At 45.4% G+C, this 16,650-nt stretch overlaps 1 protein-coding gene across 5 annotated transcripts in view; it reads right to left on the bottom strand.

Moving 5' to 3' along the window:
- Nucleotides 1-16,650, bottom strand: part of FAM168A (family with sequence similarity 168 member A) — a 132,502-nt gene that overhangs the window by 90,129 nt on the left and 25,723 nt on the right. For 2 of the 5 annotated variants that reach the window (XM_039554932.1, XM_010413308.4), the window contains one exon: nucleotides 3,452-3,535. The gene's annotated coding sequence lies outside the window, so the exon portion shown is untranslated. Of the gene's footprint in view, nucleotides 1-45; nucleotides 148-3,451; nucleotides 3,573-14,911; nucleotides 14,931-16,650 lie in introns of those variants that run through there. The other 3 variants (XM_019279640.3, XM_019279639.3, XM_010413309.4) reach the window with 3 other exon arrangements.

The raw sequence follows: 16,650 nt of genomic DNA, 5'->3' as shown, positions 1-16,650 counted from the left end.
GTGGAAAGGTGGAGGGAAAGGGGAGGATGTTTCCCATATCCTCACCTCAGCCACAGAGTGCTTGAACGGAGCACGCTGCTGCTGCTGAGCTGTTGGAGCAGTTCCAGACAAGGCACCAAGTTGATCAGAGGGATGGAGCTCCTCTGCTTCGAGGAAAGGCAGAGAGAATTGGGATTGTTCAGCCTGGAAAAGAAAAGCTTTGGGGTGACCTCATCGTGACCTTCCAGGACCTGAAGGGAACCTACAAGAAAGACGGAAAGAGACTCTTTACAAGGGCCTGGAGTGACAGGACAAGAGGGAATGAAGCTTACTCTCAAACTGACAGAGAGGTTTAGACTGGATCTTAGGAAGAAATCCTTCCCTGTGAGGGTGGGGAGGCCCTGGCACAGGTTGCCCAGAGAAGCTGTGGCTGCCCCATCAATGGGAGTATTCCAGGCCAGGTTGGAGCAACCTGGGATAGGTTGAAAGATGTCCCTGCCCATGGGAAGGGGTGGGACTGGATGGGCTTTAAGGTCCTTTCCAACCCAAACCATTTGGGGATTCTGTGATGCACCTAAATATGCTGTAATATCACATAGGGAAACTTCTTCCTCACATAAGGTGATGAATTTATAAAGATTAATGACCCAGGATTTCATCCTAAGAAACGCTCTTGCAAATACTTTTCTTAGTCAGATCCACTCCTCTAAAAAAATTCCCTTTTAAAGTGTTTTTGCTACAGTTTCTTTCTGAAATCCCATCTAATCCTGCCCTCTGGCAGTGGGAAGCCATTTCCCCTTGTCCTGTCACTCCGAAGTCCCTCTCCAGCTCTCCTGGAGCCCCTTTAGGCCCTGCAAGGGGCTCTGAGCTCTCCCTGGAGCCTTCTCCTCTCCAGGTGAGCACCCCCAGCTCTCCCAGCCTGGCTCCAGAGCAGAGGGGCTCCAGCCCTGGGAGCAGCTCCGGGGCCTCCTCTCAACTGGCTCTAGGAGCTCCACGTCCTCCTGATGTTGGGGGCCCCAGAGCTGGATGCAGCTCATAACTTGGCTTGACATTTTCCATATCACATGCTCTCTGAAAAGAATTTTGTTCTCCAAAACAGAGCTGGCAATGCAGGAAAACTTCAGATCTGTGAACAAAGGATTTGCTCCTGCACTAAAAAAATTCACTAAATGATGTTCCCAACAGCATGAAAGTGTCCAAGAGCTGCTGGCAAAATGCTCCACTTCAGCACTGGCTTCAGTGCATCTCCAGCCCAGTGAAGACCCCACCAAACTGGCAGAAATGCTCAGGAGACTAAAGTCCAGAAATTTTCCATATGAGTTCAGAAATGTTGAGGAGCAGAAGCATAAAGTCCAGGCCCAGTTCCAAATTCCACTCACACACACTGGATAAAAACCAGCCTAATGTAAAAGCACATTTAAAAATATTTACATCAAACCAAACCATTACAGAGATAAGAGAGGTATTCATAGAAACACATGGATTTTACACACACGCCGTGTTTAACTATTTAATCGCTGGAATTTCAATCAGGATGTGAGGGAGTGGGGTACTTCCCAAGCAGGAAACAACCTAAGTAAGCTAAGACATGGAGCACTCACACATTCAAGTTTAACTCAATTTCCTCCACCTTTTGATTTCTGAATGAACACCGAGTCTAACAGGGAGGGGTTCAACTCAAGACAAAGTCACCCAAAAGTAAATATCTGGAGTGGCTGTTGGAGATCCCCAGCAGGGCAATCACAGCCTGGAGAGCAACCCCGATCTGCTTCCTCAGCCAAGTCTCCACAGCCTCCATCAATTCCACTCTTGAGCTTAGAATTTCTAAATCTGGAGCTGGATTGGACCAGGAACCCTTGGAGCAGGAGCTTTCTCATGCAAAGCCAACACGTCACATATTCCCACTTGAAAGACCATCTTGTTCTCTGGATTTCCCATCAGTTCCAGCCTTGCTTTGTCTCCCTTCTCCCATGTTGCCACCCATCAAACCCACCCGTGGCTTTGCCTCTCCCCTTCCACAGCCCTGGATTTCTGCTTCTCAGACCCCAAAAAAGCTGCACAGCCCCAGTGCTGTGGGAAAACATGCAGAAAAAAGGGACAGGAGCAGCATCAAAGACCCTTTTTTTTCAAATGTATCCTTTTTTCTAGCATGAAGAGGGGAAAAGGGGGAAGCAGGAGATGAACAGATCACTGTTGTTGCCTCAAGGCTGGCACAAGCAAGGAAAAGCTTCTCTGAAATCCTTGGCATTTTCTGTCCCATCCCACCTAAGCTGGGGTGAGCTGCTGAGGGCAGAAGAAGAAATACCCAGATTTTGTCTATACCCAAAGAGTAGGCATTGATTTAGAGCAGCTTTTCCCAAAGCAGGGCTGGAGTGCTAAATTATTGTGAGGACAAGGGTCAGAGTGTGCCCAAGGTTTGATCCCAATGCAGTGCAGCGGACCCAAGAGCAGCTGACACTTAAAGTTCATGTCATTAATGAGCAGCAAAACATATAAAATGGAAAAAGCATTGAGTCAACCCTGGTTTTTCCATACTCCTGCACAAGAGCAGCTGGATGGGGTCAGACACTTCAGCCACCCCACTGTTTTCTCTGTCCAACATGGAAGTGTGAATCCCTAAGGGAAAATTGAAGGGCAGGCACACAGGGACATTTTCCCAGCATACTTTCCAGAAGGATTTCATTCCTGTATCACAGCTCCTGTAGATCATGTTCTCCCACTGTTATAACATATTAACATATTCTATTCTCATATATATATATGTACACACACATATGCATATATATATATGCTCAGAGGGCTTGACTGGCTCAGGTCTCATCAATCATGCTGGGCACTATAAACCAAAATAAAGAGTTAAGACAGAACCTGCTCCAACCAAATTACACTGCAATGTTTCCAGCTTTCCTCTCCCAAGAAATAGAAACTATTAGAAAACAATTTGCCTGTCTCCAGGAAATGACAGAAGTTTCTATGCCTGGGCCAACCTGGGGATTTTGACCCAGCTAATGAACACAAGTCTCCTTTTTAATATAAAACAAAAATGTATTATTTACTAGGAAGATATTAAGACTAATAAACACTAAAAAAAGAAACCCTCTCACAATTCTTTCTAGGAGCAGCACGTAAGTACTCTGTGTTTTACTCAGGCTGCTGAAGACCTGATGCTTATTAACTTTCTAAATCAACACAATAAAATACACCAGGCACAGAGTGTTGCTGGAGCTTCAGCTTATGCATTTCTTGACCCAGAAATCACTTCTATTCTAAAATGTAAAATGCTTCTGTAGCAAAGTTCATTTAATAGACAGAAGAGTCCAAACCGTATCAAACAGCAACACCTACAATCCCCACGGCATCCAAGGTTTTCTGTCTGGAGGGAGCAGGGAAAAGGTCTTGGGAGCAGTAGCTAAACTAAACTGTAGCTAGAAGTGCTACAAGTGAAGGGCACAAAGACAGGATGAATTGGTACCTCTTGGACACGAGCTTCCTTGGGATGGAGATAATCCGGAGAGGAGTGTGCCTGGGCAGGGAGTCTTCACAGCATTCCAGAGCTCTGCGGCAGCAAGGACAGAGAGAGAGAGAGAGAAACACCCGTGAGGCTCTGCAGAAAACCTGCCAGAAGAAAACACGGCTCTTCCCAGCTCAGAGTGCTCTTCACCTCCCCTGGGGCAGAAGGAGGAAAGGGACATGTAAGACATGCAGGCAAGGAAAGGAGGAGCGCTGGAGACACAGGATGAGAGGAGAAGGAAGGGGTACCAGAGCTGGCAGTGAGACCAAGGCCTTCCCAGCTTTCCAGAGGGAGAAAACAAAGTCCAAGCTTTCATTTAAATACTTGTTTACCAGCTGCTTGTCAGGATTTGGGACTAAACAGGTTTTAGCCTAAGTTTTACAGTTCCTACATTCTTCCTTCCCAGCTGACACAAAAGCACAGAGAACTGAAAATGAAATCCCTCAAAATAAAATACAGCACCCCGAAAAAGCTCTCAGGGCACTCCACATGCTTTATGCATTATAGGGAGGAACAGAAACCCTACTGTTCCCACAGCAGGACCAGCTCCTCGGAACAGTTGTTTATTTTAATCAACCCAGTACCAAAAGGTTTACATTAAATATTTTTTCATGGTTTCTAACCACTGATCCTGTATTAGTTCACATTCACTCAAAAAACTCTGGGGGAGAAAGCAGGAGGCAGAAAACATTGAATCCAGTACAACAACTGAGGTTTTTTTTGGGAGTGCTGGCACATCCCATCCTTCCCTGTAGAATTACACCACGAGACCCTTCAAGCCAGCAAATGAAACAGCACGAATTTGCAAATGAACAGAAAACAGCAAAATCTTCATTTTTATTGAATCTCTTTTTTTCCTGCCTCCTGCAGGAAGCCACCACCTGCCATCAGAGTTGGCATCCTTGCAGAGAAGTCAAAACCCACCCTGCTGATGCTCCAGTGTCCAAATAATCCCAACACTGGTGCTACCAGGAACATGAGCACACTCAGGGAAACAGGTCAGGAACATCTCCGCTCGTTGCTTCCACAGGTGCTGGACTTATGTATTTCTACATTATAAGAAGCATATTCATTGCTTGGATTTTAATTCTGGTTTCAGGCTTTTTGACTTGTTTTTATGGCCCTTCAATTCAAAGAAAGAATCCTAAAATACCTTCAGGAGAGAAAGAGTAAGTGAATTTCAGCAGAGACAAGGACTTGACAAATCTCATCCCACCAACCTCTGCAGTGGCAAATTAGTCTCTCTCTGAGCACATTCTGTACTCAAAGTAGCCTCAGTGCTTCAGGAGGTACCGAATATAACACAGCTCCATTTTAACTTCCTTCCAGGAATACACACACTCATTTATCAAGAAGACGTGGGCTGCAGCTCCACTTCCAACAGCTTCAGTAACATTTTGTAAAATTAAACAAATTACTCCTTTTGTGGCAAGAAAGAAGCCAAAAATAAGTTCAAGCAAATGGGGGAGAAAACCACCTCCCTCACATCTTCCTCCTCCCTTGGATTTCGGGAAAGCAAGCCTTGCCTGCTGCACCAGGCTCAGCATCAGCCACGGGATCACCAATCACTCCTTCTGCTGCTTTCACACCTTAATCCCCACACCTTTATCATTATTATTTCATTTCAGAGCTGCTTTGATAGCTCAATTTGCTCCAAGTCCCCATTTTGGAATACTTTTACATCCTTATGTTTGTATAAACCAAGGAAGTCCATAGGCTCTTGCTTACAAACACTAAAGGTGTGTGTCCAACGGCGCTGAATGTCCGGAAGGCTTCCAGGATTTGGCAGGAGGTCAGCACTGCCTCAGCCTTTAGTGCCGAGGGATTCTCCAAACATTCCCCCTTTTGTTCAGCTCTGGCTGCTACAGGAGAAGAACAGTCCCCACCTCTCATTAACCTCAGCAGTGGATCTCTCTTTAGCTGCAGCAGCATCAATACCCACTTGCATTGTGCTGCCACTCAGCAGATTCACCCTTTTGGGATTTTTTTTGCTCCTTTTCTGTTTTTTCTTGACCAGAATTCAAAATGATTCAGTTCAGAGTAAGTGGATGCTGCTGCTGCAGAGAGAAGCTGTGATGAGCTGCAGAGAAGGAGGCTGTCCAGCTGCCAACACACATCCCTGCCCTCTGCCACCGCTCAAAAACCAGCAGGGAACAGCCAGGATTGACCAAATTTGGATGTATTTGCAGAAAAACAATCAGCCCCAATCAGTGTCTTTGAGTGGAAGTGCAAAGACATTCATTAAAGAACGACAAAAACCAAATGAATTTGTGAGGAGTTATTAATTTGGAAAGTGTAGGGGAATAGCAGAACGTTGGGAAGTCCTGCTGGCATTAAGTCCCAGATTACAGGCAGGGAAAACTTCAAGAACACAGAAAAACAAAGCCCTACTTGTGGAGCACCCTGTGCCAGGGCCTCCCCACCCTCACAGGGAATTATATATTGGGGTATTCCTTCCCAATATCCCATCCATGCCTGCCCTCTGGCAGTGGGAAGCCATTCCCTGTGCCCTGGCACTACAAGCTCCCATAAATAGCCCTCTCCACCTTTCTTGTCAAGTGAAGCAAAGAAACCAAAGGAGGCTCCTGCAGCCCAGAATTCCTCCCTACCCTCCCACTTCCTTCTTGCTATGAAAGAGATTAAATCCCTTAATATTTCCCAAGATTACTGCAGCTACTAAGTAGGGAAGCTTGTTCCCTAATATCTTCATTAACTCCATGTGCTATTTCAAGCATTAAAACAGGATTTTTAATTCTATCCTCCCTTCTATGCCCCAAATTTAGTTTTCTTCTTTTGTTTCAGTAGCTACACTTTAATGATGATCTTATTACAATTATTCTTCTACATTTCTCCTTTTTTATCCATTGTTTTCATTCTTCTTTCCATAACATTGGACTCCAGTGGTAGGAGCTGGGTAGATGGATTGTAAAATAGATTGATTTAATTAGGATGCAATGATTAAAACACCTGCTTTGGTAGATTGCAGAGGGTTCTGATAAAATAGTGGTAGTATAAAAATACACTCCACAACTGCTTATCAAATGAAGATAAAAACATTCAGCAAATGTCTGACATTCTGCAGGGTCAAATCCTAATCAGCAATATCTTGCGTTTAGCCCTCTGAGCAACCAAACGCCACAAAATGGAAAGGGAAAAGTTCCCCAAAAGTCAATGTTCAATTTGAACATTGCTGAAACTGAAATTTGTTGAAAACTGCCTGTTTTCAACAATTTTTCCAAATTTCTTCTAGAATTGACTCTGGAATAATTATTCTCACTTGTGCAATTTATATATTATAAGGCACCTCGGGGTTTCTAAGTCACAAACGACTTTGTAATGAAAAGAAAACAGTTTCATTATCTAAGATTATTGTTAATTGAAGGACATATTAACTGTGCTACTGACAACAGTCAACCTCCAGAAAGTGCAGCATTAAAAATTATATGCAGCCGTTGTCTTAGAAATAAAAATAAACCTTTCAGTGAGAGCAGCCTCAGTGTGACCTTTTCCTCTACTTAAAAAAAAAATAATAAAATCGAAGCAAAACACTCCAACACAACCCTTCCCGGCATTACAAAAGAGGGATTAATGAGAATCTATTTGGACACTGGGAGAAGCCCTGGCAGGTTCATTGTGAAGGTTAATTCAGACACCTTTACTCACACAGGGAATAGAATTAAAGGCACAGAATTCAAAGGCGATAGTGAAGGGTGTGGTGTTGAGCTATGAGCAAGAAGACACCACAGAGAGGATACCAAAGACATTTGTAATGGAGCCTAATGCATTTAGGACCTAAATTCTGGAAGAATAGGGAAAAACGTTAATGAATATATACAGATTATCCGGAACGGACCCAAATTCCAGTCTGCTCCAGGCACATTTAAAAAAAAATTTAAAAAACCTGAAATCTTGAGAAACCAGAGTTACTGGCAAAAAAACCTATCCAATGAGATCCACCTGGAGCAACTGGAAGCGAAAACATCTGTGCAAATACCTAGCAGGAAATAAAGGCATGGAAAGAAATAATTTTGGAAGGCAGAGAACATTGCAGGAAACCACAGGGTCGTTCCTGGCTGGAAGCTCCTTCCTGTCTTCCCTCTCCTTAAAAACTGGCAGGTGCCTTTGTGCCACCAGGACTGCCCCAGAGCCTTACAGAGACCCGGATTAGGGAAGGCATCGGGGTTAAAAATAACCTGGGTTTGCTGTTCCCTGATCTGGTTCACCAGATGGCCCTGGCAGAGCTGGACCGGCACATCCCAGGCAGCTCAGCACCGGGAACAGGCAGCACAGGAGGAGGGAAGCTCCCAGGGAAAGCTTCACCCTGGAGTTAGGAAATACAGGGCACAGCCAGGAGAACTGGCATGGAGCAAGAAGGGTAGCACCAGCAGGAATTCATCCCTGGATTCCCCAAACACTGATGCTGCTCAGGAGGGAAAGGCTCCCTGCTGCTTCCAGCTCCTGAGCTTCCTCCTGCCAAAGACCCATCCCCAGCACCCGGTGGAAGAATTGGAATTGTTCGGAATCACCAGCAATGGCTTTGGCCAGTCTGGACAGGAAGGAGCTTTTAAGGAAGAGGGTGAAAAGGGCCATGTGCTTCAGCAGCACCTTGCACACATCCACCATGGGAGAACATCCCTCCAGGAAAACTCCATGGAAAAACACACAATGATTCAGCGTCTCCAGGTGTGCAAAGAATTCCTAAAATTAGAGGGTTCTGCAAACTCTGGAGTATTAAGTATCCCACAGAGCCACCTTGGTTTTGTACAGGCAGGATAGAAGTGAGAACTCAAGAGGCAGGAAATCATTAAACTGGAAAAGTTGGGCATCGTTCTTCCTCCAAGAACATCCCGTTGGCTCAGCCCCCAAGACAAGTGACACGTGTCAGGATTCTGAATGTCACCCCCAACCACACCTCCCTTTGACATCACTTCCACTGTATCCTTAGAGTAACTTTCCCACTTAGAGGATGCCAGCAGAAGGCCAGAAGGGCAGAGCGAGCTTAGGAAAAGAGGCAAATCCCATCCGCATTTTTACTTACTCACCAGTTACTGATTAAAAAAAGGAGTCTAATCCCCTGGGAAACTGGAGGGGTTGCTTTTGGAGCCAAAGAGCAGGAAAAGGACAACTGCTACTGACATACCAGCACTGGGCTCCCTGCTCCTGTTGAGCCCTGGATTTTCAGATGCCAAGCTGGGAGTCGATGCAGCAGCAGGATGGGTGGATTGAAGATATTAAAGTCAGACACTCTAATCTGAACTCCTATCAGCAGATAAGAGAGACTTAAACAGAGGGAGAGCTGGTTTGCTTTTATATTTAGCTCTATTTAAGAGAGACTCATTTCTCCAAGGCCAGTCTTTCAAACATGCCAGTTTGCCAAGAAATACCGCTCTGCCCCACATCTGCCAAAGTTTGTAATCCAGAAAAACACACTGGAGATAAATGCCCTCATTCTTGATTTTCACTTCATTGGGCTCAGAAAACGAAAGGGGAGTAAATTCTAGTCTAGTTTAGTAATCTGGTGCAATTTACACGGGCCAACAAGGCAGCATTGGAATCTTTTCTCCAATGTCCTCAACAGAAACATGCCAACAAAATCAATTTGGAGATTTTTGTATTGACAGAGACACTTCCTGCTGCAGTTATTTCCATCTGAAAAACCAACTGAGCCACACTGATGAAAACATTGTTTAAACTGTGATTCTGCAAGGAAAATTCACCCATTCCAGTTCTCATGTATGTCTTGGGAAAAGGAGTTCTGGGCAAAAAAGGGCTTCACAAAACTGACTGGTTTTATTTTTACTTATCCATAAACTTTCTCAAAGCAACAACTGACTATTTATCAGGAGTTTTGCCTTCCATTATACCCAAAGCACACACATTCTGCCATACCTGAGCAGCATCCCTGCGCTGAACCACACTTCATTAAGTAATTAATTGAGCGATTCAGACAGATTAGGTAGCAATAAAAATTATTTTAAGGTGAGTAACTGCCTTTCCATAAAGGTGTTCCCAAAGTTCCCCACAATCTTTCAAGGCCTTTAATTACTTTTCAATAACAAACTCACTTAAGAGCTTAAAAGCAATTAAAAATGAGTTAAGTCAACATTTCTTTCACTGGGGTTCATTAAGCACTTGTTTGAAGCAGTCCCAATCTCTCCTTCCTTTAGAAGTCACTGGCAATTTCTGTCACTGTAGGCTTAATTTTTATTCACTTAATCCCCTATGCCACACAGGGACAGGTATTACAGTGTTGGTGGAAAACTCACCAAAATTCAGAGTAATATCCCCCAGTCTTTGAAGACATCATGGGGGCCCCCCCAACACTCAACTACTTCACCTTCCTGAATACTGCACCTGGATTATAAAAATTCCTGATAATATTAGAGCAAAATAACGAGCTTTCCTCCAGCTTTTGCAAAGGACTTTAATCATTTCCTGTTCCAATCCCAGTGCAGACCTTGCCTAAGGCACATTAATCCTTACCCCACACATTTGGTTCCTGCAGTCGGGTCAGGTCACCAAGCAGGCCAGAAATGGTCCCTTATTAATTATTTAGTCACTGCAGAGTGTGGATTTCCTCATTTCCGGCGCTGCCATTTCCCAAGTTTCTGGTGTCTCGTGGTGCTCCTGAACTTTCCCGTTGCCTCCAACAAATCCACTTTCTCATTCCAAACCACTCCGCTCTGCCAACATCCCCCCAATGCTGTCCTCCTCTGTCCTACCCCAGACCTACATATTCCACATGCTCCTCTATTTTATTTCCCAGTGCTGACTGCTATTTGAAAAGCACTTTTCCTTGCACAAAAAAACCCCCAGACTTTGATTCAAATAATTCCTAAAAGTGTATCTTTTTTCATTCTCCTTCACACAACAGGCTGTGTTTCAACTGTCACATGATAAAACAAGGGGGAATGGCTTCCCACTGCCAGAGAGCAGGGTTAGATGGGATATTGGGAAGAAATTCTTCCCTGGGAGGGTGGGCAGGCCCTGGCACAGGGTGCCCAGAGAAGCTGTGGCTGCCCCTGGATCCCTGGAAGTGTCCAAGGCCAGGCTGCATGGGGCTTGGAGCAACCTGGGATAGTGGAAGGCCTCCACTGCCACTGTTCCACAGGAATTCCTGTCCAGTCCGTTTCGGTAGGGGTGATAGGATCAGCCATTTTATGCTTTCAGCAATCAGAACACAACTCCATTTTATTTCATGCGCTGTAATCAGAGTTTTGCCCTTAGTTTGGCAGCTTTTTATACCATGCAATAACAATTAACTCCCTTTGGCATAATTTATATGAATCATTGATTTAATACAGATAGCAAGGAAAAAGAAAAGACCTATTAAGTCATCTAAATGACCCAAGCAGCACCGCTGGATTGTTCTCAGCAGCACATTTGCTGTGCTTGTTTGAAATGTGCTTGCGCAGCACAAGTACAAAAACTGTCTGCAGAGCAGACACGTTTCACTAACAGATGCTTTAAGTCAACATGGCTTGGAAATCTTTGGTTTATAACTAAATGTTGTACTGCACTTCCACTCCTCCAAACAGGCTTTACTGTTTCTTGAGGGGGTGAGAAGGGGATATCTGTATTTCAGTAGAAAATACTTCCCTGACGATTTCCAAGCTGAATCTAAGGCTTGCATGTCCGAAGTGGTTCCTGGAATATCCTGGGACCATCTCTTGAGAGGATGTGGATGCACTGCAATAGGATGTCCATTTCTAGACATATAAATAATACAGACATGCAATGTATTTTCAGGATGGGTTTTGGTGGGGTTTTTTGGTGGGTTTTTTTTTACCTTTGGAAGAAAACAAGGTGGGACTTCCCTGATGAAATTCCAAGAGCCAAACTCCTGGCAGATGTGTTTTCTAATCTAAATCTCTCTAATGGGGATTCCCATGTTTCCTCAGGCAATAGCTCAGGTTTGGGGTTGTTTTTCCTGCCTCACCAGAAGCTTTCCTTCCAATTCATCCATGGGTTTACAGATGGTGCATCCTACCCACCTACCAAACCCTTGAGAGACAGAGTTTAGAAGTGCTGGTCTCACTGTGAACCCACACACATCCTGAGGGTGGGATTTATGGTGGGATCCTTGGGGTTGTCCTGAGCGGGGCCAGGATTTGGACATGATGATCCTTGTGGGTCCTTTCCGGTTTGGGATATTCTGTGATTCCATGATTATATACTGTAATAACCAGCCCTCTGGGTACATCAAACCACTGACTTTGACTCATCCATCTCACGGCCCACCACTCCTCAGGATGTAGAAAACCTTCCCAAGTTCAAGGGAATGACATCCATCCTCACAGCTGCTTAGCTCCCTACCGGGAGCGATCGAGGAGCTACCAGGAGTACTGAGGCAGGACAAGAGGTGTTTGTAATTAAGCGCCTCTACACAGATGCAAATTAAAAGTGCCCTGTGCTTTATTGGAGTTTAGCAGAGCCTGACTCTGCTCTTGCTGGCATAGCTTGGAAAGCTGCGACCCAAGGGGAGGGAGCAGAGGTTTGTGCAAGAAGTGCTAAAACAAAGCTAAGCAAAATCATTTCACAGGCCACTCCAAAAGCTCCCCTCTGTGTGCTTCCTTAACCCACTAAAAGCCTTCTGCAATAAACAGCCAAATGCACAGATGTCCAAGGCCCTCCTGCAGAAACCATGTGCACTGTAAACAGCACATAAAGTGGGGGGGGGAAAAAGCAATGCTGTGAATGTGCAAGAATGAAAAGCCCTAAATTTGTACCTCACAACATGGTCACTGTTCCTTCACAGACTCACTGTTCCTCCTTATGAAGGTTTCCAAGTGGAGATCGGTGATTTGGCAGGACCTCGAGAACCACCACGGGAAGAGAGACCAAAAACCAGAAAAGTGGCTAAAAGCAAGTGGTACATTAGAACAACAGCAAAGAGCAAGGGAATGATCAGGAAAAGCCTGTCAGGAGTGATGCTGAAAAAGGATCACTGTTATGAGAACCGAGATCACCAGATGACTGCCAAGACAAGGAGTTATTGGGAATAAATCACCTCAGAGCAACACAATCAATGTTTGTCTCTTCTCACAACACTGACGACATGGTCCCTCTGCCACCATGGCAACCTGCAAAGCTTTAGAGCAAAACCTCTGGGACAACAAATCTCAGATAACACTGACTGTGTAGAGCATATCCAGAAGAAACTGGACACACTGCAATCTTGCACTGGATAATGGGAAGAAAATATTAATGACCCCCAAATTTTGACTGCACGCCTAGAACAGCATGAACCAAGAGCAACACACAGAAGTGTCCACGAACACCAGTGATTCCTAAGCATCACCACGTGCCCACCTGTGCATCAGGATCAGAAGTGCTTCCACTGGACATCGGCCACAATTCCCCAAGCATGGACAAACACCTCATCCCACTCCATGGGTCAGCTCCTCCCCACTGCCTTCCTCAGCATCCTCGGGTCATCACCACCACCAGACTGACAGGGCCTTGCATGTCACGTTCTGTCACATGTCATCAAATTGCTTTCACTGTACTGTTAATATGATTATCACCATGGGTCCTGCTGCAGGTTTGGGGTTTTTTCCCAAAGGAAAACAAGTTCTCTGCAGTCACTTGGAGACACTGAGAGAAATGAATTGTTGGTCTCCTGAGTATAAATCATTGTCCTTGTCACGATCATGACCACTGCTGTGTCAGAATGCACAAGAATTAGCTCTAGAAAGTGTCTGTACCGTAAATTTTAACACTGAAAAAAGCCTCAGATCCTTACAAACCTCTTTGCTCAGCTACAGTAAGGAAGAAGACACAGAGAAAAAACTTGTATGAGTAATAGGAGAGATGCTCAGTGCTACAGATAATGCAGGAAAATTTATCCTCCCCCCTTTTACACAGCCCAAAAATGAGTAATTATGTGCCAGGAGATATCATCTACTCCACAAATCAAGTCACTGAAACTACAGACTAAAAATTGTTTTTAAGAAAGTCAATTCATTAGCGATTACTGTGCAGACAGACATATGAGTGCTCTTGTGTACTTGCTGCATTAACAACCTCTCAAAAGCCACAGGAAAAGGAAAATCAATACTGTGTATTTTTTCTCACATCAATTTATCTACTGCTGAAAAAAAATCACTCACTTCTGTGTATGCCACACATGACATATCCCAGGTTTCCTCTGAGCAAAGAAAATAAAACAAGCCTTTGCTGGTTTCAACCAACCAAACCCTGCCTTGCTGGACTCAGATTTTGCTTTTGATAAAAGCTGAAATAAGACTTGAACAAACTCAGAGCAGTCTCAGGCAGCTTGGCACTGGTACACAGAGCCTTTTGTTACTGATCCTGTGGTGCTGGCGCAGGGCTGGAGCCCATTAGCAGTGAACGGTCCACTAAATATTTCATGATTCTGGATTTCAGACATTTCCCAGGACAGGTTCTATCACTACAGATCCTACAAACGGGCATGACAGTTGCTAAATAAAGGATATCATGCAGAGTAGCCTCTCCAAAGCACTCCCAGAGGCCCCACCCAGGAACCAATCCCTGTATGTTTTACATATATATATATATATATACACATATATATATATATCTCAAAGGTATGTCTTTTTTCTCTCTAATTACAAAACACAAATTTTCACTGCATAAAGCCTTTCAGACTGCTACCTTCACAGGAATCAAAATAAATCCCAGGATGGCATTCCCTGTCGAGCAGACTAATCTTGTTTCCTTCGTTTTCTTTTTCCAGGTCACCAGTTTACTTCCCTCGGCCAGGGGCTCCCCACAGTCTCTGGGAGGGCATCTTAAAGAGCTCTGCAGCCGGAGCACTTCCCCATCGCTGAATCCTAAAATGTTTCTGCCAGATCCCAAACAGGGCAAAGTCCTCTCCAAAACGAGTGCTGCAGCTTTTATTCTCCAGGTTGGTCTGAGTCGCAAAGACACGGCCTTGCTGCTTCTCCACAGCCGGTGGAGCCGGGAATGCAAGGCCGCAAAGCCTGCCCAGGGATGGGAGCAGAGAACATGGCCTTCACCAGCCATGGGCCAGCAGATGTTTGTACAAACCCACCCAAATCTGTAGGAAGCGGCCCTGCAGACAGGGATTGGGGATGCTGGTCAGCTGGAGCCAGCAGTCAGGGCAAACCACAGCCTGCGATGCACCAAAGAGCTGGGCAAGAGAGGATTGTCCCACTGGCCACTTTAGGCTGGACATTTGGAAGCATTTCTGTACCAAGAGGGTGGTCAAACGCTGGAAGTGGCTTCCTGCAGAGGTGGTCAATGCCTCAAGCCTGTCAGTGGCACCTGGACAATGCCCTTAAGAACATGCTGTGCATTTGGTCAGCCAGGGGGTCTGGATGATCCTCGCAGGTCCCTTCCAACTGAACAAGCCTGTTGGATTTTAAAGCAGGAGAGAAACCCCAAGGACTCAAGCTGATAAGCTCAATATCTCACCTGCGCTCAGGCACTGACTGTGACACTGAGATGCTGGTCCTCCTCCCCAGAGACACTTCCATGCCCACTTGGCTCCCACAGCACTCTCCCAGCCAGCCGGATAATCCTGCCCGGAGCCAGGCTCCTTAAGGCAAAGCAGCTTTGTGGGCCGCGAGGAGCCACTCGCGCCTCAGACAAGCTTCTCGCCGGCCTTCACTCTCACGGCTGCCTTAAGCTCATCTAAGCTCCAAATAACATGGCCAAAAACGTTCCCTAAGCCTTAGTGATCCACAAATGGCCATGGCAGCACAAGGAGAGGTGGGAACAGAGCAGAAGACATCCCCTGGTGGGAGCCTACCGAGTGACACAGAGCAGGCCGCTCCCTCAGACAGGGAACTACGGCAGCCTGCTTTTGCCATAATTTTTACTCTCTACCGTGGTATCAGAGCTCACACACCAGCGAGGCACCCACGTCTCCACCCCTCCTGCTCCCATGCTTTCTAAGACCCCCTCTCCCTCCTCTGCCCTGCAGTCAGTGCCTGCAGCCACGTGGTCAAAAAGGAATCACTGAGCTCCAAAGTCAAATGTCCCCATCCACCAAACACCAAAACCTGGAGCAAAACTTGGGTTTTAATTGAAATTTGGCTGAAGTTGACCCCTGCACTCACAACCTGTGAGGAAGCAGCCGATGAGTAGATGTCACTGCTGGATAAGCCTTGTTTCTTCAGGAAGCTAAAAATGGAACCAGCCATCACCACCATCATCTATGTTTAGGCCCAATATTCTAAACAATTCCTCTATTTGCAGTTCTATTTTTTTTTCCCCTCTCCTGAAGCTATCTCTGGCAGAAGAATTAAACAGCTGCCACTGAGAGCAGGAATTGAGTTAAAAGCTGAAGAAATGCAGCGCTGGTAGCAGAGGTGACGCACCAGCTGGATGCATTCCAGGTCACTGCAGCCTGGCAGGCTCTCCAAGAGGACATCCCAGCGGATCTCGGCGGCACAGTTGGATTTTTCTCCCACGTATGCAAACGCTGTAACTCCTATGGAGCCAATCATTTCATGCTGGAAGCCCTGCAATTCATTTTTTAAATGGTTTGCCAATCAGGTTATTATGTTCAAGCTAAGGGAGAAAAAAAACCTACAAAAAGACTTTTCATGGGGAAAGCATTCCGCTTGGGATTTTACTTGTCTTCCTGTGCCAAATTGGCAGGAGAGCTGTATAATTACAGCGCTTTTGCAAACAAAATTAATGTACAGCAAGTCTGTACACGGCCACCCTCCCATCCATGGATTTTATGGAGAGCAGAGCAAAAGGATGCCAGTTTTATTTCACAGTGAAACCACTCTTCCACAACAGTATTTTTAAGTAAAATCCCTGTGTGTTGCCAGGGACTGTAGTCCCCTCTTCCATTTTAAAAGGCAGGCAAACTTCACAATGCAAGAGCCACAGAGAACAGGGACAGTATCCCTCAGAACTGTGCTCCCACACAGGGACCAGGATGCAGGATGCCCAGGAGTAGCATCAACACATGAGATGTGGCTATAGAGACAGAAGAAGGGCTATTACGGACGTTGTTAAGCATAAAGCTGTCTTTTCTTATCTGTCTGACCAGAAGACCCTATTTTTTAGACTAAAATATAACCAAATGCATGTATCAAAACCCAATTCTCAAAAAAGGCTGCTTTATTATATATTATAGGTTTATTTCCCTTTAATATAGCAGCATATCAGTCCCATTAAGATCCACAATCAGCTTC

This window comes from Corvus cornix, chromosome 1, assembly GCF_000738735.6.
Source record: "Corvus cornix cornix isolate S_Up_H32 chromosome 1, ASM73873v5, whole genome shotgun sequence".
NCBI lineage: Eukaryota > Metazoa > Chordata > Aves > Passeriformes > Corvidae > Corvus > Corvus cornix.
The sequence above is the reverse complement of the archived record's forward strand: the minus strand, read 5'-3'. Positions and strand labels throughout refer to the sequence as shown.